This window comes from Gallus gallus, chromosome 1, assembly GCF_016699485.2.
Source record: "Gallus gallus isolate bGalGal1 chromosome 1, bGalGal1.mat.broiler.GRCg7b, whole genome shotgun sequence".
Lineage (NCBI taxonomy): Eukaryota > Metazoa > Chordata > Aves > Galliformes > Phasianidae > Gallus > Gallus gallus.
The window spans coordinates 112,757,221-112,777,784 of record NC_052532.1 but is presented as its reverse complement, the minus strand read 5'-3'; the positions used below and the strand labels follow the sequence as shown (position 1 = coordinate 112,777,784).

The 20,564-nt window shown below is 44.5% G+C and overlaps 2 long non-coding RNA genes across 7 annotated transcripts in view; one reads left to right on the top strand and one right to left on the bottom strand.

Annotated features, from left to right (window-relative positions):
- Positions 1-7,225, bottom strand: part of LOC112531157 — a 28,572-nt gene extending 21,347 nt beyond the window's left edge. Inside the window, exon 1 of one of the 2 annotated variants that reach the window (XR_005847259.2) lies at positions 6,902-7,225. This is a non-coding gene — a long non-coding RNA (uncharacterized LOC112531157). Of the gene's footprint in view, positions 1-5,121; positions 5,798-6,901 lie in introns of those variants that run through there. The other variant, XR_005847261.1, reaches the window with a different exon arrangement.
- The window catches only part of LOC107057049, a 44,005-nt gene extending 32,815 nt beyond the window's left edge, over positions 1-11,190 (top strand). For all 5 annotated transcript variants that reach the window (XR_005847265.1, XR_005847263.1, XR_005847264.1 and 2 more), the window contains 2 exons: positions 5,793-6,360; positions 6,515-11,190. This is a non-coding gene — a long non-coding RNA (uncharacterized LOC107057049). The remainder of the gene's footprint in view (positions 1-5,792; positions 6,361-6,514) is intronic.
- Positions 11,191-20,564: the final 9,374 nt, after the last annotated feature.

Sequence of the window (20,564 nt, the reverse complement as noted above, 5' to 3'; positions counted from 1 at the left end):
GTCATGCTGCACGCAGTACAAAAACGTGACTATTAGCATGGCTACTGTGGACTACCATATATTCCAACTGCAAACAGAGGCAGCAGGAGAAGGGATTTTAAAGTTTAATCCTTTCACGGTTTAATGAGAACCATTGGTGATGGGCGAATGGTTGGACTGGATGATCCTGTGGGTCTTTTCCAACCTTAGCGATTCTATGATTCTATGATTCTAAGGGCAACTCAGAGTCTAAGGCTGGTTTTGTCAAATCCCAGGGGAAAGGAGCCAGGAAAGGAAAAAGGGAAATGGGAGGGGACCTGGGGTTCCAGGAATTGTTACCTACATATACAGGAAAAATAAAATTGCCCTCCATTTCTTGGTAGCAGAACAACAAGCAATGGAGATGCCTTGTCATAAATGCCAAAAACACATATGCCTGGAACTCTGTCCCTACAAGTGTCCGTGCTTGTAACAGTTGTCAAGGAAAAGGAATAATTCTCATGATTCTGAATTAATTGCCAAGCTGTGTAACAGACAGGGAAGAAATTGGAGAACTAATTTCAGCCCCCATCCTCTCCTTTGCACTCAAAGTATTAACTCCTCTCAAGTTTTCTGATATTTCCAGTATTTCTATGCTACACAGAGAGCCTGGAGCTCCCACAGTAGTAGACAGTGAGAATTCAGCAGTGTTTCTATTGCTTTGGTGCATACTTTCTGACGATGAAGATCTTTATGAACAACAGGAGTGACTCCAGAATCAACTGAGCTGTGCTAGGAATGTCACCTATATTTTACAAAGAACAGTTTCTAGGTAAGAAATTGAAGACTGGAGGATCGTCTCTCCCAGGACAGAAAATGGAAATGAGCAGAACGGTTCTTTCTGTTAACAAACAGATTCTAAAATTACTCATTTCTGATTCCTTTGCAGTCTCCCTTTCTGTACAAATGGTTGTGTTACTGCATCTCAAGTTCTGATTTTCCTTAGTTTCAGAGACAAAACGAGTTTCTGTCTTGCAACAGTTTATAGGGATGCCGAAGACAATGCCTGCATGTCTTTCACCAGTCAGTCTTATCTTCTTCAGAGTACTCAATAATCTCTGTGAAAATTTTGTGGAATTGCCCCTTCTTCTGTTGAGGAAATGCATGGCCAAGAGCAGAAGCGATCATTTAAAATTCTTCAAAGACAGCTTGCTTAGCAAACATCTGTTAGATGGGTTGGGTCAAATTTAGTCCTGCTGTAAACTAACGCAACAGTGTCTGGAGGGGTCTGACTTACATCCTCTGAGTACCTATTAGGCTCCATTTGCTCAGATAAGTGATCTCAGTCAAAACAATTTTCATCTGGGGGATTTCTTTATGAAACGAGGAAATTATCTTTTGTGGGGGGTTCACAGCTTTAACTCCAAGCCTATCGAACTTAACACAGATTCTCCTGCTCCCATGGGCCGTACAGGAGGGCCCTTATGGATGCTGTCATTTCTTACGATTTTCATCTGCTTGTACCTTGCAGATCTTTATTTTGGATGAACATGAATTTCCAAAAGAAACTCATCTGCCAGTTTGTTCAGGAAGGAGTCAAGCCAGCAAAGTAATTTGAACATAATGGAATAGGACCCAAGGAAACAGGGGTGTAGCTTTTGGTCCTACCATGGGCTCCCAGCATGACGGTGGACAAGTCACTTTTATCTGGGTTTATTGCACCCAAATCTTGCTGTCTCTGTGGAAGTTCCTATGAGAAGAGCACTGTCTAAATTAGGAAGGTGGGTTGCTTTGAGGACTGGTGAAGAGAGCTAGGAGCCTGAATAGATCACCCTCCTGTGCTGCACATACTTCTGCATGGAATAAGTCTGCTAGCCTGGGCACTTCTAGATGCCTAAAGAAAGCTCTGAAAAGTCCAGGCTTTCACTTTTCTGTGGGTTTGATTCTCATTTTTATATGAGGTACTTAGCATTCAGTCCACATAGTAATATTGTGAAGACAAATGTTAAAAATAGTGAAGCAGTGGGATCCATCCTTCTGTTCCAGGTAGAAAGGTGGATGGCTGCATAAACTACAGGAAAATCTGAAGCCTGGTTTATATGCTGACACAGAAATTGTTCCGGGTCTTTAAAACTAGTGCAAGATTTCCTTACATTTCTGAATATTAATGTCTGGAATAATGGCAAAATGGTGTTTTGTAGCCAAGATGAACAAAAGTCAGAAGAAAGAATAGCTCTCCCTACAAGCCTTGCTTTTCTTGGAAAAAAACAAAGCTTTGAGATTTGAATCTGTTATTAAATTCAAAAGTCCACATTTTGGATGATTTTTGGGACAGAGTGTGAGCATTTGCAAAATGCTCATGTTTACATTTCTCATTGACTTGTGTTACCTTCCATCATGAAATGTAGGCTTTAGAGCACAGCTACAACCTTGCCACACTCCGCGCTGTTATGAGCCTTTGATCACTTTAATCACTGTACTTAAGAGTAGCTTGATCTATTTTTTTTCAGCTAAATTGACATTCTACAAGGCAAGAAAGTAATTAGCGATGTCTACTCTGCTGAAATAATATAGCATCCCACTTGTTCCCTCATGAGCTGTACAGCTTGGCTATAGCCATTGTTAGACAAGAAAAAAGCTTCCTTCTTCTTAAAGAACGAGAAGTAAAAGACAACTTTGTGTAAGCTTATTAAACACCGTGTTCACGTTCCGGCTTAGATGTGTCTCTTGCAACACAAGCAATGAGTTCTAGCTTTCCTTTGCCCTGGGAGGTCTGGATGCTGGAGCAGCCCATGTACTCCTCATTTGTACTTCTCATTTGGCTCAGGGCTCAAGCACATGGCTAAAAACTAAGCTTTCTTGTTTGGGGCATTGCTTTGCATCCCTAAGATGCTTTAAGCAGGATGTTCTGCTTTTACTGCTTGATCTTATCTGAGTCATTTAAATACAAAGAAAGTGCTAGCTATCTGAATATTACGCAATTACCCGATTTGTGTGCATTTGTGTGTGCTTTCATAAAAGATCAGATTTGCACACCAGAGTGGCAGTGGTTTCACCTTCCCCAGTGCACTCTCTGGCTGCGTGACTTGTCACTGTTACACTGCTCCTTGCAGAATGACTCTGCCCCTTGAACAGCAAGCCCATTCTTTTTACATAAACCAGCTGAGAAAGCAAAGAGGTGGGAGGGGTCCGTCTTGAAACATCTCAGGTCTATCTCAGAGTAGGGCAAATGCATACCATTTGCATAAACTTCCAAACTTCAGGTTTGCTTTAGAAGTGGAATAGGTTTGTTTTAGAAGTGGAATAGGTTTGTTTTAGAAGCGGAATAGCTGCCCCCGTTCATATAAATGCCACAGCCTCCCCAGTGGGTGGAAAGAGTCATAGAATCCTAGGGGTTGGAAGGGGCTTCTGGATATCATTGAGTTCAACCTCCAAAGAGCCTCCCTCAAGCGCAGCACGCACAGCTCTTCAGAGCATCTCAGGGCTGTATTATCGCATTTGCAACTGCTCCCACAGTAAGCTGATGCCAGCAGGGATGGAGAGGGCACACAGAGCTGCTCACAGAGCTGTGACCTGTGCTCCCTGACTGTTCTGCTTGCTTATTAAGGAACAAAACTAGGATCACCAGTTGTCACTGCATAGGGTCTGCCAAAGTGCTGGCCTTCAGAAGTCATGGGATAAACTGGTGGTTAGGCCACACTTTGTATTGGAAATGAATGGCTCACAGGGCCCTACCCCTCAAGTAGTAAATAGTATTGCCTGCATTAGAATGTCTTCCACCAGCGAAACTATTAGTCTTCCATTAGAAGGACAGGAGTCAGATGGCTGCATGTGGGTGGACAGACATTAAAAGTGCAGTATGAGTTTCTCCTAATTCAAGAGCTGCTGCGATGTTTTATCCTCTACTACAGCAACTGCTTACTTCAAAGATGACAGGATCTGGGCCATAAGTAAGTGAAGAGGTGAAAAAAAATCAATCCCCTTTATCAAATAAACATGCGTCTGGAAGCATGTGTCTAAGACAGTGATGCATTTCTTTTTAGGCACAAAAATTAACAGTCCATCAAGAATCTGCATTTCTACATTATGGTGAAATCCTGAGGAGCTGATGTCCTTTCCACGGTCAGACAATCTGGTTGCCGAGCTGGTGGCTGCAGCAGTGTGCTGCGCTTCGGCAGGCACACCCCGTGAAGGCAGTCTCCTCCTCCTCCTCCCTTTGCTCCCATCAGCCAGGCTCCAGTGAGAACTACATCCACAGCACCCCAACACTCAGCCCCTCAGTACCTGAAATGGTAATAGCACTGTTTTGTTTTTATTTCCCAGACAGAAGGCTGTGCCGTTTCTGGCTCCTTGCTGCAATAAATTGGCAGATGATGCTCTAATGAGAACAATAATGCACCCACCCTACCGCCTTTGATCACTTATGTGCTCTTTTGCAGCTTGTGAAAGGCTCTAAAAGCTTTCACCAGACAGGTTGTTTGGTTTTTAAGGAGTGTCACTAGCGCTGTTTACCCCAGACAGGCAGAAGCCTGTTTTTGCAGTGTGTGGTTGCTGAGACAATTGACGTCAGCTAAGTGACCAATATGTAATTTGACCCAAGAAATGCCAGGTTCCAGGCATTTGCCAGCAATTTCAACAGCAGAAGCTGCCGCAAACCAGCATATCTGAACTTAGTGCTCCAGCGAGCTGCTTAATGGGTTGGATGCTGGGGTGCAGTCAGTGGGCATCAAATGTGCTGTGCCATTTCACATCAGCGGATGGTCAGCAATACTACTGCATGATGGTGCTGATGGTCAGCAATTGCACATATACTGGTATTAGCTGTATTCTCATGACAAAGTGATCTGTGTTCTTGACCCTTTTCCTTTATTCTGAGCTACCCGTGAAAGGAACAGTTGCACTGAATTTGCACAGAATGGACTGTCGCAATTGTTTCCACTTGTGCACTCCTAGCTACAGTCCCATGACCATCTTCGCTCTCATTGAAAGCTATTTGGCAGCACAGATGAGCTCCCATGGGAAGTTATCACCAGGATTTGATTAAAGTTACCCACGAAACAGATGTTTCTTTGGAAGAAATGTATCGTTTCATTAATCTGTAAACTCAGAGCAGTTAAAATGGAGGTTGGAAACAGCAACCAAAAAATGCTGAATGCATCTTACCTCACCACTTGTCTTGCCGTTTCCCATGCATTCTGCTTGTCCCAGCCACCTCATCCTGCAGCATCTCAGTCTGTGTGACTGAACTGACAGGTGATCTTCTGCGACTTTCTGCATACCTTTCTCTACTTTAGCACCCAAATCATGGTCTCTGCTTATTTATGCATCTTTATCTGAAGGAGAATCGACTCCATTTTAATTGCATATGAACGGGATGATAATAAAGCACTAATTGCTTTTTCTGCCCATGAACTGATCTGTATCTAGTTGAATTTGCCCTTGATGATCTCATAACATTGGCAGAATTGCAAACAAATACACACAGACGTGCTGCTTGCATTAGAAGAATCCAGGTATCTCTCTCATTTTTCACAGGCTGCTCGATGTCTTTTCATTTCAGCAGCTACACACAGCATCACTGATGTGTAACTGCTCAGCTGGTATGCTAATACTACGTATCTTGTATACTGGCTATCCCTATATTTGAGGCTAAGTGAGGTTTCTGTTGGCAGAGAGGGCGTTGTCCTTTTTTTGTGAAAATGGAATTTTTGTTCTCATTGATTGAACAAGCAAGGAATGGCCCACACAGAGGAATCCTGAGTTCACAATACCCTTCTGAAATGCAGAGCTGGTGAAACATGTATCCGTCATCCATTGCTTTCTGTGTCTTGTAGCATACCTACTGCTGTGATAACTGAGCACCTGTCAAGATACTATATTGCTAGTCATGGAAATGGAAGTCATCTCAGATTTATCAACAGAGAAGCTGACATTGCTGCCTCGCAAGTTTCTCAGCTTTTGTGCCTCAACCTTGACCCTCAAGGATCTACTTCTCAAGGCAAGAAAGCAGCAAATTCTCCTCACGGACTTAATCACTGTCTCCTCTGCTATGGGTTCTGATTCATGAGGTGGTAGAGATCTCTTTAACCAAACCAGATCACCTGGAAGTACTCACTGCTATAGGACGCAGAGTGCACACTTGCCACAAGCTGACTTCAGCATTCCAGGTCTCAGTAATACCCACAGTGAAGTGGAAAACTGCTCCTTGCTTGTGACCACAAGTGGATCACTGATGCTAATGGGCACCTTTCAGACATTAAGGCTCTGGCTGTATTTGAACTCCAAGACATTCTTCATACCCTCATTGTCCTTTGAGCTCACAAAGGATGCTCACAATCTTGCAAAAAAGCCGTGCTCCAAAGTCATCAAGTGATATTAGATTGTGTCTCAAAACCACTAGAGGTGAGTGCTCGAAGATTCCCATCTTTTAATATTGAATTGCTCCATTAGAACTTCCAGTAAAAGCAAGTGTGATTTGTCCTGTGCACTGCTGTCTTTCTCAGTTAATGCTTTTCACAGAAGTCCAGGTTTAAGTTCTCTCCTTTTCTTTTTCCAGGTTCCCTCCATTTCCCAGAAGGTGTCCCGGAGCTGGAGCCAATTCAGCTGCCAAGATGCTGCCTTTCTCACCTGCTGATTGCAATTAGCCACTGCCAGCTGGGACCTGGTGTGCCACTGAAGAACTAACAAGAAGCAGAGACCAGCATGATGCCTCGACAGCATATACACAGTGAATAAATAAGAAATGCTGCACTGTATCCCTGAAGTTGCTTCACCACAAAAGCAATTCCTATGTCCCTACATGCATGTCAGAGATTCAGCTTGCTTCTCATGCTCTTACCTCATGCTGTCACATACTTGCCAGGAATGAAACACGGGGAAATGAAGGTTACTGATGGTAAAAACAAACCCAGCTGTGGTCTTGTTAAGAAATCTTTTGGCTCACCTCTATCCTCAGGCAGCACCCATCATCACAGGGGAGAGGTCACCTCTGATTATGGTGGTAGCCTAAACTGAGAGGAGGGATTCTCTCCTCCTCGGGCACTGCTCAGCACTTGCCTCGCCGTCTGGATCTCTGGGGCTTCAGAGGGGATGGTGGCGCTCCTCCCTCCCTGGGGCCCAGCCTCAGAACCCAGGAGTTGCAAATTTCCTCCATAATGAGCTTCTGCAAATTTGAAGTACTAATTTGAGAGGTTCCAGGAGATTTGCAGCCAGGCAGGCTCCCAGATAGAAAGATATCATCTGCCTTTGCTTCAGACCAGCACTCCCTGGCTTAATCCGGGCCCTGAGTGATAGGGACAGCTGTCCTCTGTCTGGCTTCCTGTCCCATCTCCCAGCACAACCCTAATGCTTCTGTCTTATACTCAGAAAAGCATTGAATTTGCACTATTTCAAAAGGATTATGGATTTGGGATGCTATATTTTTGAATAATGACAATGACATCTGCTCATGGAGCCTTGCTAGATTTGATAGCCATAGTAAGCCTTTCCAGCTTAACCTCTCCATATGAGATACCTCTATATAAAGCATGTCAGAGTACGAGGCCATTTTCCTTTCCAATTTACCCTCTCTGGGGATTCCTTCTTGACACAAGTGCTATATGAACTTACTGGGATTAGTTCACACTTACTTCAGCAAGAAGAGATGCCACTGCCATGGGGAGCATCCAGCCAGGATCACAGACTTCTTATACAGTGAAGGAAGGCCCTCACTGGTCCTTGTTGTGTGAGGGTTTTTTTCAGTGTGGGATGTAAAAAAAATATGATTCCACTTTCTGACTATGGATGCAGAGGATTCAGGTTGCTTTTAACTTCTTTGAGACAATGTGCTCCACTTGAGCACGTGATCTGATTGTGTCCACCTCCCCATCCACCGAATGGCTGCATCCCATCCTTTCAGAATGACACACACACAGCCAAAATCATTCAATGAAAAAAAGAGTTAAAATTACAGAGCCCTGCTATAATGTAGAGGACACAGCTGTGGAAAAAAATGATCACAGAAAGGTTGACTAACGAGCACATGCTATGTATGGAAAAAGTCAAGCTATAACTTTAATAGAATCCTGGAATATCCTGAGTTGGAAAGGACCCACAAGGATCATCCTTTCCAACCGCTGGCTCCACACAGGACCACCTATGAATCAAACCATAGTTCTGAGAACTTTCTCTAGGCCTGCAGAAGACTGTCCAAGCTCACTAGGTCTAGAGGAATTCCTTGAAGGAGTAAGCTATGCTACTGCCTAGCTTAAACGTTTAGGTTTATAGATGGAGTCTGGAGGTGTTCACAGTACTTACAGTCTAGCCTTTGCCTGTTGGTAAAAGCATGCTGAACTCACACGTTTAGTTCTGTGGCACAGCTCTTTACTATCTGGAATGGTTACCACAATATCCTTATTCTGGTGGCTATGGAAAACATGATCGAGACTATTCAGCAAGTCAAATATTTTACTGGTGAGTTCCACATTTTTCTGGATTGGTTCCCAGGGAAATCACAGAGGGGTTTGGATCCCTATCAATTTCAAGCACAGAAGGATAGACCACTCTCCCCTCTCACTGGGCCATCCAGCACTTCGGAATGTGCTGTGAAGTTATTTGTCCTGACAACCCTACAAGAAAGGCATCCATTAGTCAACATCTTTGCCAGCTTTCCTTTCTGTGGGACACGTTGCTGCTGATGAGTCATAAGGACATTGATTTTAAAATTTGCTTTGAACCCTAATTGCATTGCTGAGATTACGTAGCGGCTCCCAGGGATCTACTGAGTTTTTAAATCTAGAGTTGATGCCTCTTCTTCTGAGTTAAGTGCTACATAATGCATAAAATGTCCTGGCAATTTTTTATTTTTATACTCGTTGCCTTTTGAAAATGGCATCTTACATCTGGAAAATTAGGTTAATGTGAAAAAAAGCTTTTTGTATTCCAACCGTAGGTTTTGTTTTAAAAAAAATCCTGTGCAGTTGTTCAGTTGGGTGAAACAATGCGTTATAATTGAAGGTTAGTATCCAGATTAAGTGAACAACTGAGAGATTCCCATCATGACTGATGGTGCTCAGGGCCATGATTTAGCGGAGGGTTGTTAGAGTTAGGGTAGTATGGTCAGGTAGTGGTTGGACTCGATGATCTTTAATGTCTTTTCCAACCTGAGCGATTCTATGGTTCTATGATTCTATGATTTGAGAGTCCAGCATTCTAAGTTGCCATAAATCTAAAATAATGGTTAAAATTATAAAATTAAAAAAAAAAAAAAAAAGGCATTGGAGTGAAAATGAGATACGTAGTCTAGTCACCAGAGGGCAGTGGGCATGGCCCCCAGTGCTGGAGTTCAAGGACAATCTTGCACAGTGCTCTCAGACATAGAGTCTGAGTTTTGGGTGGTCTTGTGTGGAGCCAGGAATTGGACCTAATGATCATTATGAGTCCCTTCTAACTTGGGTTATTCCATGATTCTAATGCTTTGAGTCTGTGCTAGAGGCTATTATTATTACTATAATTATTATTACTATTTATTGTCACTTTGTTTTCCCAAGTTGGACTGTCCTTAAGACACAGTTTCCTTTGACTTCATTTTGAGTCTTTACCAAGGGAGTGCCTGGGCAGTAGGGGACACTTTGTGAAGCTGCCCAAGTCTTCCTTGAGCCCTCTCAGAAACCAATAGGGTCTTCCTATTGGAGAGAGCTATGCCTATATGAGGCAGTGATTCTCTCTTGCCCTAGACAGCGTGCTGCCATCACACTCTGCCTTTCAGAGTGAGAAGGTGAGCCATTTCTCTAGTAGGAATCTGACAGAGGAGGAGATGAGAGCCTCAGGAACACCTCGATGTCCACACTTGATGATGAGGATATTCTGAGTGAACATGAACATATTGAATGGCCATTGACTGAATTTCTGATTAAGAAAATACAGTATTCACCTGTCTCAGAAGTCATGAAGTCAGTAAGAAACTTTCTGCCTTGGTGCTGAGACCAAGGAAATCAAGTACTATGTCTTTACTGCCATAGCAGTAAGAAATCTCACCTTCTAGCCTTACATTCAGCCATTTTCTTAGTAATTTGCTAAGTCAAAATACTAAAGAAAAAATCCCAAGGCATTGGTGAGGACAGCAAGAGACAGGCAGACCATGAAACTAAGAATAATATAAGAACCTGACAAGGCCTGGTCTCTCTAGCTTGTTGCATTGCTGTTACCTGCTTCTCTTTTCCTTTATTTTTTCCAAGTACTTCCAAGTATAAAGCTGGTGAGAAGTGGGACCTCTTGAGATTTAAAAGTGGGCAAGAGGATTACAAAATATCACTGTTATATAAGTGAACGGAAAAGAAGGGAAGGGGAAGGCAAAGAAAAAGGGGAAGAAAGGAAGGGAGGAAGGGAAGAAAATCCTATTCCTGTTTGTCAGTTTTTAGTACAATTTTGAACACAGTCAGAACAGTTCCTTCATTGTGACCTACCTGTGTGAACCAGGCTGGCTTAGCTGGATGGGCCTGAGTCTCACAGCATCCTGCTGGGGCATTGCTGATTATTTCTGACCCTGGCAGGCAAGAACCCCACAGAGCAGGTTCTCTCTTCAGGTAAACAGGAAAGGGGCATCTTATGGGGGATGTCAAAGGTGCTTGAATCCGCTGCCCTGGTTGGATGGCAGCAACTCTTGGTTCCTTGTTCTAGAGCTTCTAAGATTTAAAGTGCTACATAAATGATAAGCATTGTATTCCTGGGGCTAAAAAGGGAGCCAATCCTTTTTTTATCCTACAACTATAAGGTCAAGGTAAATGTGACTGTTTAGAAACACTACAGAGCTGAAGGCCCTGGGGAATTTTAATGTGTTTTATAAACTTGTTTCCAAACCAAGCTATTAGGAAAACAAGATATTTCTCCATAAAGCCTTTCTTTTTGTCTCTTTAGGGACAGTGCTGCCTGCCTTACAGTGCTTTAACTCAATCAGAATCATCATTTTTATAAACAGGCCATTTTTCATGACTTGCTTGATCAACTTGGGAAGGCAGTTTTTAAGAAGTTATAGTCATACACAGGAAAAAAAAAAATCTTACTACATCTATTGCAGCCAGAGATGTAATAGAAACCATGTCCTTTTTCTGAAGGTAATGCAAAAGGGAAAATACAGACTTATGCACTTGTTTTCCCTCCGTACTCAGCTTCTCTTATGCAACACTACAGAAAGGAACCAAGGAGCTGTTTCACAATTAAACTGCAGAGATAGGGCTTTTTTTTTTTTTTTTTCCATACAGAAGTTAACGATGTGTGATGCCAATATTTACCCATCGCTTTCCCTGTATCAGGAGGAGATTTCCAAGTGGCAGCTTTGCAATATTTAGGCCCAGACAAAGCATGGCCAAACCAACTGCGGGACACTTCTGAACATTATAGGGCTGCAAAGTGATTTCAAGCACTCTTATTGGCCTCAGCAATGTACTTCAGATACGTAAAATACTCAGTGGAATAAAGATTTCACATGGAATCGGAAAAACTCTTATTCTGAATCAAAGTAGTCTCTGAGCAGTGCTGTCGAGCTAGCTTAGAGTGAGCCAAAGAAGAAGGAGTTTTGAGACCACTGTTTTAAAGGAAATGCAGTGCCACACACCCCACAGAAAGCAAATACGTGTAAGAGGAAATGTCTGCTTATTGGAGCATTAGCCTTACTCAAACATGCTCTATGAGGGCAGGAAAGGGGCCACGTCTGCAGGTTTAGCTGTGAACAGAATACCTCAAGCAGGTGTGTTACGCTCCATTGGAATGGACTTTGCACTGCAACACGGATCTACATTCCTTCCTAGCTCACAGGAAGGCAGGATTGTCATTCCCTCAGAAACTTATCTCACCTGCAGAGCTTCCAGATGGAAAACACAGCTTCCTAGAGGCAGCTGAAACTTTTGCAAAGCTTGACCAGGAAAAAAGAATGCACAGATGTGTAGGTCTTTCTTCCTTTCTAATCTGCAGCTCAGTCAGTTGTGGACTTGGTCAAACTATTCTGAATTTGAAAGTTGTCAGTAAAGTGCTAAACCACAAGGACAGTTTTAGAAAGTTCCTTTTTTTTTCTGTGATCTTTCTTTATATCAGCGGTGGAGTCCCTCTGCAGGTGCTTGTGCAAGTAAAGCATTTAATAAAAAATCTTCCTTTTGGGGTGATGTGCCCAACTCTAATTGATTGGGAATGCATGGCAGAAAGAAGCAGCAACAACTAAAGCATCCCTATTCCTACACACTGTGAGACAAAATGCATAAAGAGAGAGGAGAAGGCATTTAAAGGGGGAGTGGGGGAGGAAGGGATTAAACCTGGTGCACTGAGCCTGGTTGTAGGAAATGGCCTCAAGTTGCACCAGGGGAGGTTTAGGTTGGATATCAGGAAAACCTTCTTTACAGAAAGGGTTGTTAAGCACTGGAATAGGCTCCCCAGGGAGGTGGTTGAGTCACCATCCCTGGATGTGTTTAAAAACCACTTGGATGTGGTGCTCAGGGCCATGATTTAGCGGAGAGTTGTTAGAGTTAGGGTAGTATGATTGGGTTGTGGTTGGACTCGATGGTCTTTAAGGTCTTCTCCAACCTGAGCGATTCAGTGAATCTGTGATTCTATGATCCATGTTTTGCTGCTGAGGTATAAATTACCCTATTTCAGGAGCAGAACACATTGCTCACGTTCCACAGACAGTACTTCTCTGGGAAGTCTGGACAGCGTGGTGAACCAAGAGAAAATATTTTTAGATCCTTACTACAGATTACAAACAAGCAGTGCTGTGGGTGGTAGTGAACATCAGAAGACTGCCATGAGATGTGTGTTTGATGTCACGGTGATGTAAATAAGCAAGTACTGAGGAAGGAGCTGGTGAGGCAAAGGGAGGGGGCTGTGCTTCCCCACATTGCACAGTGTGCTGCAGCCACCCTGCATCAGCTTCTTCAAGCTGGCACCTCTTACGCCTCTACCAGGCCTACGTTTGCTCCCACAGAACAAAATGACCCAGTTAAGGTTTCTCAAGAGATGTGTGAATATCAAGCGCTGAGTAACTGAGAGGCTCCCTATTTCTTAGCCAATTTCCTTAATTACAAAACTGTCCTTCCTGCACAATGCCTTGTTTTAAAACGAAACCTTGACCACAGCCACACTCTTCTTTGCTGTGCCATCAGCCAAGCCCGCTGTTGGTCTGTTGTCTGTAAACTCTTGATTGCATTCATCACGTTACAATATTTGCCTCCTTGGTCAGCCTCTGAGGGCAGCAACTCCTCAAATTGCTCAGTTTGCAGCAAAGCTGCAACAGAATGACCTCTGTTGCTATTGCTGGTCTGTTTCTTGCTTTCTGAGGTGCGCATGGAAATCTGACCTTCACCTTGCAGTGATTTCCCATTTATCACCAAGACAAATGGCTGTCAATCCACCCTGTGCTGCCTGGAGAGGTGCCTCGCGAGCAACTCTGTACGCACCTCCCTGCTGCAGCAGCAGAACTGCTCCACCGTGCTGTTTGCATTGGGTGAACAGTGCTCATAATCCAAGGCTTAGCGTCAAATATTTTCTGCAAGGGAAATAAAAATGTCAACAGGAAGTGAAATGTGACCTGATTAACAGCTAGACCTCTGACTCTGCTTCAGTTTTGACTGATGCAGTATTCTACGAGGATAATAATACCACTGATTCCTCTTAATTGATGGACCCTGATGGAAATATAAATTAAGCAATTAATACAATTCTCTGAGACTCATAAAAATAAACTGTGCAGACAGATGGTCATATTTATTTTTTGAATTGCTTTAAAAACAAGTGTCATAGAAAGCATTACAACATTTTTTTTTTTTTTCTAGGGGAAAGCCGAGGGAAGTTTGGCCTCATTAAGAGTCAGAATACGCCACAAGAGGCAAAGCAAATGACCTGCCACAGGCTGGGGGAGTTTAGGATAACTGAAGCTGCATTTTGTCTTGTGAGTTCTGGAATCCATGATTTTCACGTTTTGTTTAAAACAAAGCTAAACAAAACCAGTTAGCGTCTAACACTTACTGTCGCAGCCCAGTTTAGGATCAGGAGCCCTTTGTGAAAGCTAAGAGCACAGTAAACATACGGTGAGAATCATAGAATCACAGAATGGATTAGGTTGGAAGGGACCTCAAAGCACACCCAGCCCAACCCCTGCCATGGGCAGGGCTGCCCCCCACCAGCTCAGGCTGCCCAGGGCCCCATCCAACCTGGCCTTGAGTGCCTCCAGAGATGGGGCACCACAGCTTCTCTGGGCAGCTGTGCCAGCGCCTCACTGCCCTCTGGGGAAAGAATTTCCTCCTAACACCTGACTTAAACCTCCCCTCTTTTAGTTTAAAGCCATTCCTCGTCATCCTATCAAGAAACAGGAGAAATGGGTTCTGTGGTGAATGGCCTGATTCCTGATGTATTTTTTAATGGTTTCTGCTGGGGGAGGTGGATTTAATAGTGAATAGTAGACGGGTGTGACCTTGAGAGATGCCAGCTTGAAGCCAATGGGAATTTTCAGGAGAGAGCAGGAATTCTGGGAAAGCAAAAATTGAGAGGATTTGCAATACCCAAGTGATGCGAAGCAGTATTTACAAACATTTACAAACAGGCTGCAGTTGCATTCAATTGCACCTGCATCCTGCCACGTCTGCACTAATGGGCTTCTTGTGACTGATGTATTCTCCGTGTTTCTCATCCGACTTCTGCTTTCTGAGCAGAGTTCATATTCAAAAGCTTTCCTCTGCCACCATGAAAGCCAGGCAGCGGTGTTAATAGAGGCTGGGATTCTCTTGTAATGTCTTCAGGTGTAAAGAAAACAGCTTGTTCACCCAGAGGCGCTCAGTGCTTGCTGTTCTTTAATTCTGTTTGAAAAGTTACTCCCTGACACCAGGAGCAGAAACCACACCACAAATTACAGGGAGGGAATAAAGCAGGATTGTTGCACACGACGTCTCCTCCCTGCCTTTGAAATTTGAGAGCTGAATAATTTGAAAAAGGGACCGGGCTTCTTTTAAAATCAAAGCGGAGCAGATGCCTGTTTTCTGGTTGCTTTTCAGCCTGCCATAACTATGCCTGTGTCCCTGTGGGCTGCTGGCTGCTGGTAGCAAAGAGAGCTACTCTGCATGTCAGCTGTGGGTTGGGAGCATGGCCTGAAGGGTGGAAGGGATAACAGATGTGTGGTTTCTGTGCCTCCATGGCAGCCCTGTGGCTTTTCCTCACCGCCGCTGGGCTATGCCAGCAGAAGGGCTCAGCAGCACTGGCTTCTTGGATGGGAGGCACGGGTGGCATTGCTCCCCTTCCTGCAAGTACTCAAGGCCAGGCTGGATGGGGCTTTGAGCAACCTGGTCTAGTGGGAGGTGACCCTGCCCAAGAAAGGGGGTTGGAACTAGGTGATCTTAAAGGTCCCTTCCAACCAGAACCATTCTATGATTCTGTGATGTGATTCCCCACTGCTTACACCTTCCCACCTCCGGAGCCATAGTGGTGCTTGGAGCCAGGCCATCTTCAGTGGATGCCTTAAGTGGTGTGGGGTTTTCTCTGACTTTAGAGAAAAGTCTGGCAGCAGCACTGGGAGCTGCCTTGCTCCACACAAAGATGTTCAGGATCTGGAGGGCAAGGTGTGTAAGGAATGGCTGAGGCCCCTGGGTGTGCTCAGCGCAGAGCAGAGGAGCTGAGGGGAGGCCTGATGGCGGCTGCAGCTCCTCACAGGGAGCGGAGGGGCAGCGCTGAGCTCTGCTCTGTGTGACAGCGACAGGGCCCGAGGGAACGGCATGGAGCTGTGTCAGGGGAGGGGCAGCTGGGGGTTAGGGACAGGGGCTGCACCACAGCGCGGTGGGCATGGAACGGGCTGCCCAGGGCTGTGGGTGCCTCTCAGCACATGCACAGACACCGAGGCCCAGACAGACGAGGGCTGTGACTGCCTTGCAACCTTGTGCCTTGTGCAGGGGGTAACAGCACACCAAGAGGGTTGTACTGATCACTCTTTCCACTTCCATCCCAGCACTATGCCCACGTGAGTGTGTACTTGCATGACTCCAGCCCACGTGCCTGCACTCCCAGCGAGCAAACAGCATTAGTTTCTCCTGACAAGATTTGCTTAATTTCTTCAGAACTTCCATTCCAATGACATTTCTTTGTCACCAGGCCAATTTCAACAGTTTATTGCTAAACATTATCACCTTGGCTGCAATTGAGCTTTCACAATCCTTTTGTATCTTGAATACTGCTCATTCATGTGTGAAGCTCACAGAGATGCTGACATGAAGATTTTATTCTTGGGGATAGGCAGGAAGGTCTGAAGACCAGAACAAGAAATATACATATTCTTGTATCACGTACACAAGAAGACCATTTTTCATTTTTACAAAATGCAGAAATGAAAATTGAGAAGTCAAATACTTGCAAATTAGGTACATAAAGAATCATTACACGTGCATCCTTAAATTGGCCTTTTTCAGCATGTATATTTCTTATGCACATACACATGCTTTAATTATAACGTATGCCTTTACCAATGCAAAACAAGACATCTTTCATGGGTCATCCTTGCTTTGCCAGTGATTTTCCACTATAACTGCGGGTTGGACTAGATGAACTCCAGTAGTCCTTTCCAACCCCTATGATTCTGTGACTCTGTGAAACCAGACTTGGATGTAAAGATGCAACCCTAATGGGTCTCCTGTGGCAAAGTTCAAGATAAGCCGAAGCGGGAGGTGGAGCATCAGCCACCCTAGCATACATGCTGGCTTTGCCCATACACATGCATTTCCAAGGAGCCAGCTGGGTCTAACTCACACCTGAAAATAAAACACAGAAGAAAAAATGTGCATTGCGGAGGTGTGTGTGAGTGATGCTATGGGAGCAACTGACTTCACATATACTTCTGCTGTGCAAAACTTTCCCAGTTCCATCTTAGTGACAAATGATAATAATTCCCAAATCCTCAGATTAATTCCAGCTCCTAGCACCAAGATAAAAGATCTCAGTGAGAGCTCTGTTGCCAGGCTGCTTGGGCATGGCAGAGAATACTTTCTGGGCCTCCTGAGTGATGCCTGCACCTCACAGCAGAGGCAGTGCTGGCACACTGAGTGCTGTGGTTGTCATATCTTCCATCCAAAAGGCCAGGAGACTGCTGCTATCAGATGACTGTTCTGTGTGGGGCAGGGCATCTTTCCTGGTCATTGAGACCCATGGAGAGAAGAGATAGTGGGAGAGGCTCGTTTTGATATCCTCCCCCGCTTCCAGCTTGGTGCTAGCTCTGCAGCAGAGCATAGTCCAACGCCGTCCTTGGGATCCAACAGGAAATGCAGCTGGTCCCTGAGGTGCAGGGAACTCTCAAGGACAAGGTGTAAATGTTGATTAGACAGAGTGCCGTTGACCCACAGATCAACAGACTTTTACAGCAGGTAGATTGGATTGGATTGCTACTACTGGCAGCCTGAGAGACCATGCCCCCTACCAGGCTGCGCTCTGTTGCAGCATTTTTCAAAACTAAGCTATTCTGCTCAGCACTACTCATTCCAAAGTGTTAAAAACGCTGTTTATAAATGCAGATGTCCTAGCTCCGAGTCCCTTAACCTCTGGGCTACAGCCTGCAGCAGAGGATTGAACACTCCCTATCTGCGTCCTCTTTTTTCTGTGAGATATGGGAGGAGAGGTCATACAACTTTTGTGTGTTCAAACAAGGGGTCATGGCATGGAAAAGGCAGAGAAGCCCTGAGCAAGTCTTTTCACTGGGCAATTAACAGCAAATGGAAGCTGGCCGGGCTCTGGATGGACTGTCTGTCTGCACAGCCCCTCTTGTGAAGGGAAAGTGCTGGACAGAAGCATGGGGAGCAATCCTGGCTCCTCACAGACACCTCCTCTCCCTGCATACTGCTCAGCCAGCCTAGGTGCAGGAACAGGCCCAAGGCACTGTGAATCTCAAAGCATGCCACTTGGGTGGAGGAGATGGGGAAAATGCCTGCAAGACAAAACAGAAGCAACAAAAACCTCAGGGCAAGATATTCCCCTGCTCATCATTGCAGAAAATTTGCTGGATTCAGACTGACTTCTGCAGTGCTAGGCTTAAATTTCTTGTCTCCCTCTGTTGTGAGAGGCAGCAGTGAAGAACAGGGGGCTGAATCCCCTGTGGTCTTGAACTGCACATCAGAGCAGCTATGATAGTTGACTAGGGAGGCTGAACACAGTTCAGAGATTCGTAGCATCTTTATTTTAGGCTCAGTCCAATTACACCTGAAGCCAACAGCCAGACCTCTGTTGACTTGCACCACCTCTGATTCAAGCTCTTTTGTTCACCTTTGGTGTCTGCAGTCTCAGTGGTGCAAACAGACAGTGGTGGCACCACTCTCGCCAGTAGTCTCTCTCCTTCGTTCTGGAGAAGCCACACAGATTTAAGGGAAGACAAATGTGTAGGTCTTCCAATTCCTGGGTCCTTCTGTTTAGAGACAGAAGTGGATTCAAGGCACAAAAGATCCTTCTATTGAGGTTTTGGACTAACTGAGTTACCTTGAGCTACAGTCAATATGGAAAGTGAGGCTGAATATTTGCTCTCTAGCACAGGAGACCTTTTCTTATATGGAATTAATGTTTGCTAATTGTTCCAGCAATGCCCAGAGTGTAACCTCTTTAGTATAAATACAATTCACTTTTCTTAGCCATGCTTTTCTGACCTGAGAATATGTCACTTCTTCACACAGTTTGCATTTGCTTGATAGTGACTTTTTCTTTTTTTCATTACATAGGGCAAAAGCCAATGGAAAAAGAGCATCTCAAGAAAAGTCACTAGGGTAGATTTCTAATGGGGTAGATGAGAAGTCCAGCTATGATCTGCTGGTAGAGGTGACAATGTATCTAACTATATTCTAGAGTGTTAATACTGGCAGTGTGTATTTCGTTTATCTTGAGTGGGAAATGGCAAATCCCAGAGGCTTCATTTGCCCTCCTAAATAATAAATCATTTTTATGAATAATTGTTGCAGAAACTACCTGCCCTGCTGAAGTTATCCAGGTGCCAATGTAAAGAACAGCTTTGGTGTCAGGGGCTCAGGACACGATAGGGAACACTGTGGTTTGTGATTAAATATTTAGTCTGGCAAGTCACAAGCAAGCCAGGACTAACTCCCGTTGTTGTTGTTTTCTTTATTATTATTTTCTTCTTTATTAGGAGTGGGGGAACATAATAACAACTTTGGGGCATTTTAAAATTAAACAACAAGGGTGAAAAACGAAAACCAAACCGAATGGAAGTGATTGATACTGCTTATTTGCTGGTATGTTGCCGGGGAGCACTGAGGGAGAATAAGAGCAGGGAATAACCAATGGCAAAGGGGGGTGGAAGAGGCCTTTTTAATTATATCACATCATTTTTCAAAAGAATATTGTTTTATCTCTCAAAGGATCTTAAATAAATATCTCGGAAACATGTCACATTATATTTTTACATGTTGATTGCCTCCTTAGCTGTGGTTAACCACTGACTTCCTGTTCAGGTTCCTAACATAGATAGGCTGCACTGTCATGCTTACCCTGTTGAAAAGATAATAGCCTGGGAGAGATAGGAAATCAGAGAAGAACTGCAGGAATGTGTTCAGCATCCAGAGGATCCCCCACTGAACACTATCAGAATAAACCCTCCTTCTCAGCATGCAAGTAGCGAGATGAGCAGAGCAGTGCCCAGCATGGAGGGTGCATCCAAACAGTAGGCAAGTCACTGCTGTCACTGCAGAGATGTCCCCTGCCTGGGGAACTGGAAGGACCACACTGCATGGAGGCACACCAGGCAGAGGTGGAGAGCCCCCAGCTGAGATCTGGGAGACATGCTCCAAAGCTATGCCAGCTGTGCTGGAAATTGTGTTCTTCTATCTGTTCCTGATAAGCCGAACAGTTGTGAAATGCAAAAAGTTAGAGAGATCCTTTCATACAGCAGTAATTCAATGAAGAGTCAAGCTTGGACGTTCAGCGTCTCTCATGGTGCTTCACTGCAGCTGCAGTGGTGACCAGGAAAATCCAGGGAGGAAAATCCTTTCTTCCAGCCCTACCCAGGCTGGAACTTGCCTGCTATGTTATCTGAGATGTTCTCCAGACTGTGTACCATGTTCTCATTGTGATAGGCAGTGTTCAGCCTGGCAAAACCTAAAGTAAACCCAGGGCCAGCAACTGGGAACTGCTGACCAATTTGGTAATGCAGACAGAACCACAGAAACTGGGACTTCATGCAGTTACATCAGAATTGGACTGAATTTCAAAGACTGGATCTGTGCAGGTCCACAGGAAGCATTAAAGGATTGAATACAGCTCATTCCATGGCAGCTATCTATGTCTATGGAAGACTCTATACATCTCAGTTAAGCATCAAGTACAAAATCTGTGTTTGCAGAGGAACCACAGTGACATGAAATCACAAATGAACTTGGGTGACTGGACAAGGAAAGCAGCTGGCATCGTTTTATTGCCCTCTCCTGTCCAACAAAGTATTTGCTGGGGGAAGCTGTGCTGCTACTACTTTATCAGTCCATGTGGTTTATGGGCTACCACCATGAGGCAAGCAAGAGGAAGGACACCTCATAGGTGTGGCAAAGCAATGCTCTGCATAGGGACCCAAATGATGTTTACCCAGCCCTACATCCAAAGGGTGAAGGAGACACTTTTAA